Below are 5,682 nucleotides of genomic sequence, written 5' to 3'. Positions count from 1 at the left end.
CTCAACAAGGAGACTAGAGAGCTAATATCCACAATTAGACAATTTGACCTATTAGATATTTACAGAGCTTTTCATCCAAATAAAAAAATTTCACATTCTTTTCAAGTCCCCATGGCACATATTCAAAGATAGACCACATGCTGGGGCATAAGGCAAATCTACATAAATTTAAGCACATTGAAATAATACAGACCTCTCTCTCTGACCACTGTGCCATAAGACTGGAAATCAGCAAAAAGAAGACGAAGAAAATAAGAGCAAATAATTGGAGGATGAATAACTCTATACTGCAAAAGGAGTGCATACTGGTGCAGATCAGAGACGAAATCAGGAAATTTCTAGAAACCAACGAAAATGAGCACACGATGTACCAAAACTTATGGGACACAGCAAAGGCAGTCATCAGAGGAAGGTTCATAGCAATACAAGCACACCTAAGAAAGAAAGAGAGACTCATGATGGATACGCTGACATAAAATTTACAAAAACTAGAGCAGAGTCAGCAGGAAAACCCTACTAATAGCAAAAGAAATTATAAAAATCAGGGATGAGACTCAGGAGAGGAAAAATAAAAACACAATGGAAAAAATTAATATCGCTAAAAGTTGGTTCTTTGAAAGGATAAACAGGATCGATAGACCATTGGCAAACCTAACCAAAGAAAGGAGGGAACAAATCTCAATAGCAAGAATAAGGGATGAAAGAGGGGTCATTACAACAGACCCTAATGAAATCAAAAGGATAGTTACACAGTACTATGAAGGATTGTACTCCAGTGAATTCAACAATTTGGAAGACATGGAAAAATTCCTGGAAAAACAATCCCTCCCTAGACTATCCTCAGTGGACATCAAGAATCTCAACAGACCCATAGCAATAGAAGAAATAGAAAAGGTTATCAAGGGATTTCCAACAAAAAAATTCCCTGGACCAGATGGCTACACTGGAGAATTCTACCAAGCATTCAGGGAAGAACTAATACCAATCCTACACAAACTTTTCCAGAACATAGAAAAAGATGGCAAACTCCCAAACTCCTTCTATGAAGCTACTATAACTCTGATACCCAAACCGGGCAAGGATCCCACAAGAATCGAGAATTACAGACCAATATCCCTAATGAACATTGATGCAAAAATCCTTAACAAAATACTAGCCAACAGAATACAAAAGTATATAAAATAAATAATTCACCATGACCAAGTGGGATTCATACCAGGGATGCAGGGATGGTTCAACATATGAAAGACCATCAGTATTATTCATCACATTGACATGAAAAAGTATAAGAATCAAATGATTATATCAATAGACGCAGAAAAAGCATTCGACAACATCCAACACCAATTCCTGTTTAAGACACTAGCGAAGATAGGAATGGAAGGAAAGTTCCTCAAGACAATACAAGCTATATATGAAAAACCAACAGCCAAAGTGGTAGTCAATGGAGAAAAGACTAACACAATCCCACTGAAAAAGGACCAGACAAGGATGCCCCTTGTCCCCACTCCTATTTAATATCGTGCTGGAGGTTTTAGCTAACAGCATAAGGCAAAGAAGTGACATCAAAGGTATTCGTCTGGGGAAGGAAGAGGTGAAACTATTGTTATTTGCAGATGATATGATTCTATATATGGAAAGTCCCAAAAGTTCCACAAGTGGAGTACTGGAAGCAATAGAGGAGTTTGGCAGAGTGTCAGGATACAAGATCAACAAACAGAAGTCCTTCGGACTATTATACACATCACATAAGACCACAGAAGAAGAGATCAAAAAGGTCGTACCCTTCACAATAGCCAAACACAAATTGAAATATCTAGGGATACACCTGACTGAAAAAACAAAAGCCCTATATAGGGAAAACTATAGAACACTATTATAAGAAACCAAGAGCAACCTCAACAAATGGAAGAATATTCCATGCTCTTGGATTGGGAGACTTAATATAGTTAAGATGTCAGTTCTGCCAAAAGCACTATATAAGTTTAATGCCACCCCGATACAATTACCATCACCTTTCTTCAAAAAAAATGGAAAAACTGATTACCAACTTCATATGGAGAGGGAGAAACCCAGAATTAGCAGAGAACTCCTCAAGAAGAAGGACACTGTGGGAGGGCTTGCTTTACCTGACTTTGGCACATACTATGCAGCCACAGTTCTCAAAACTGCATGGTATTGGTACAATGACAGAAACTCAGACCAATGGAAAAGAACTGAAAACCCAGAAATAAAAGCATCAGCATACACACAGCTGATCTTTGATAAGGGCCCCAAATATATCAAATGGGAAGCCGATGCCCTCTTTAACAAGTGGTGCTGGAAAAAATGGATATCAACATGCAGAAAAATGAAGCAAGACCCTTATCTCACTCCATGCACAAGAATAAACTCAAGGTGGATCACAGACCTTGAAGTTAAACCCCAAACTATTAGGGCCATCAATGAGGGAATTGGGACCAACTTGAGAACTTTGGCGCAGGGAATACACAGGCTATCAGAAGTAGGGAAGGACACAAACACAGAGGAGGCACAAATTGACAAATGGGATATACTGAAGATAAAACACTTGTGTACATCTAAAGAATTCATCAAGAGAGTAATAAGAGATTCCACAAACTGGGAAAACATCTTTAGCAATGACATATCAGACAAAGGCCTTATTACTAAAACCTAGAATACTCTGCTAGCTTCCAAAAAAAAAAAAAAAAACCAATAGCCCACTTGAAAGGTTTGCAAAGGACTTGAACAGAAATTTTACAGGGACAGAAATCCGAATGGCCAACAAACATATGAGAAAATGTTCCCGATCTTTAGCCATAAGAGAAATGCAAATTAAAACAACAATGAGGTACCACCTGACACCCTCTAGGTAGCCCAATTCAAAAAATCAGAAAGCAACAAGTGTTGGAGGGGCTGTGGGGAGACAGGAACTCTCATCCACTGCTGGTGGGCCTGTAAGTATATACAGCCACTATGGAAATCAATCTGGCGATACCTAAAACAGATGGAAATAGAGTTACCATATGACCCAGCAATCCCCCTACTGGGCATATACCTAGAAGAGGCAAGGAACAAATCAAGACCAGACATCTGTGCTCCAATGTTCATTGCGGCACAGTTCACAATTGCAAGGAGTTGGAAGCAACCCAAATTTCCATCACCTGACGATTGGATTAAAAAAACTGTGGTATAAACATACAATGGAGTACTACGCATCACTAAAAAGCAGTGATGAACGTATGAGGCACATAGCGGCATGGGAAGAACTGGAGGAAATCATGCTAAGCAAAGTAAGTCAGGCACAAAAGGACAAGTACAACATGAGCCCGCTGATGTAAGTATTAAAAAAATTTTTTTTTAATGCAAAAGTGGCATAGGGAAAAAATCTACTGTATACAAACATTTCTGGGGTGAAGTCTGTGTAGTATGGCAGAGACCAGACCAAAACCAGGGATGCACAAGGTAGACAACAGTGGAGGAGGTGGGGAAAGGAAAATAAAAGGATGACTATAAGGAATCAAAGGGAAGTGGGGGCATGGGGTACTAATCCACCCAAGGGGAGGGTATTGTTTATATCTCCACAGGAAAGTGGGACCAGACTTCAACCCAGTGCCGCAAGGTGTGAATGCAATATCCCGGCATGGAGTAGGGAACCAGTGGAGAGGTCTGGGAGGCTGGCCCCAGCACCAAAAATTAAGTGTATTCCTGCCCCTCCCCCAAAAAGAATTTGTTTCAAAGGATGACATTGATTCTGCAGCTCCGGGAGATGGACATATCTGATCAGAGCACATTGGAGCAGATGAAGGGGCAGGAGAAAACAGTGGAACACAGCCTGGCCCACCAGGCCGTGAGGATGATGTTCCGGAGTAGAGCAGCCAGTCCACAGAGAGAACAACATGGCTGGCCCTACTATGAGACATGATGCCCCTCAGTGGCTAAGGGCGATACAGGGGACAGCACCGGAGACACAGTGTGGGAATTGCACCTGAACTGATCCCACCACACCTAGGAAAAGCACTGGGGGAGTGCAGTGGAACAGCAGGGGAATGGAGTGGCAAGGTCCCCAGGGAATGCTGAAGGTAGACTTTGGGGCAGGGCGTGGTGCCCCAACAGACTGGACTGGAAAATGCTCCTAAGGGCCAGCAAATGATCCTTGAATGAACTACAAGCCTTTCTTTTGTGAAGTGTTTTGTTTTGTTCTTTGTCAGTGGTTTGTTTTTGTTGTTTTGTTGTATGGTTGTATACTGTTGCTTTGTTTTCCTCTGTCTTGTTTTAGTGCATGTTAGTGTCTCCACATGTCTGTTTGAATAGGACAGGGTGGATGAACTATCTGGAGGAAAAACAATGGGACAGACAGTTCCGGGTGGGGGAGGGGGAGGAGGGTAAGGAAGTGGTGTTAATAAACACAGGGACAAGGGAACAACATGGGACCCAAAATGGTAGTGAGGGGTGAGTGGCAGGCCTGATGGGGAACGATCCAAGGTAAGGTTGCGTAGAGAAGAGGTATAGCTGTAGGCCAGGTGGGGACGGAGCATGGTAGAGGGGCAGGAGGAAAGTCAAGGGAGATGGAGGAAGGAGCTGGGAGTCAAGGGGCATTTATGGAGGTCTAGACAAAGACATGTACACGCAAACATATATATGAGGATGGGGAAATAGATCTAAGTGTCTACATTTATAGGTTTAATATTAAGGTGGCTGAAGGACCTTGGGCCTCTACTCAAGCACTCCCTCAATGCATGAATACTTTCGTTTATTAAATTGGCACTCTATGATGCTCACTCTCCCGACATAGCTGCTGAAGCCAAAGTGGGTGAACAAGTAAATGTGGTGAAGAAAACTGATGGTGCCCGGCTATCAAAAGAGATAGTGACTGGGGTCTTAAAGGCTAGAAGATAAACAAGCGGCCATCAAGCTCAGAAGCAACAAAGTCCACATGGAAGAACACACCAGCCTGGGTGATCGAGTGGTCCCGAAGGGATCAGTTATCAGGCATCAAAGAACAACTAATCATCATATCATTGGCTGCACACCTCCATGATAGGATTGCTGAAGACAAATGGGTGCATAAGCAAATGTGGCGAAGAAAGCGGATGGTGCCCGGCTATCAAAAGAGATAATGTCTGGGATCCTAACGGCTTGAAGGTGAACAAGCAGCCATCTAGCTCAGAAGCAAAAAAGCCCACATGGAAGAAGCACACCAGCCAATGCGATCACGAGGTGCCCAAGGGACCAGTTATAAGGCATCATGCAAAAAAAAAAAAAGAATATATGTATGTGTGTATATATATATATATATATATATATATACCATATTGAATGACGGGGGAAGTGCAAAGTGGAGACCCAAGGCCCAAGTGTCGGCCACTGGAGATCCTCTCATAGAGGGGTTTAGGAGAGGAGATCGGTCAGTCAGGGTGCGAGGTAGTACCGATGAAGAACACAGCTTTCCCCCAGATCCTGGATGCTTCCTCCCCCCAACTACCATGATCCAAATTCTACCTTGCAGGGCTGGATAGGGCAGAGGTTGTACACTGGTACATATGAGGGCTAGAGGCACAGGGAATCCAGGGTGGATACCTTCAGGACCAAGGGTGTGAGGGGCAATGCTGGGAGAGTATAGGGTGAGTGGGTTGGAAAGGGGGAACTGATTACAAGGATCCACATGTGACCTCCTCCCTG

The sequence above is a fragment of the Tenrec ecaudatus genome, chromosome 15 (assembly GCF_050624435.1).
Source record: "Tenrec ecaudatus isolate mTenEca1 chromosome 15, mTenEca1.hap1, whole genome shotgun sequence".
Classification (NCBI taxonomy): Eukaryota; Metazoa; Chordata; class Mammalia; order Afrosoricida; family Tenrecidae; genus Tenrec; species Tenrec ecaudatus.
This window is presented reverse-complemented; position numbering follows the sequence as displayed.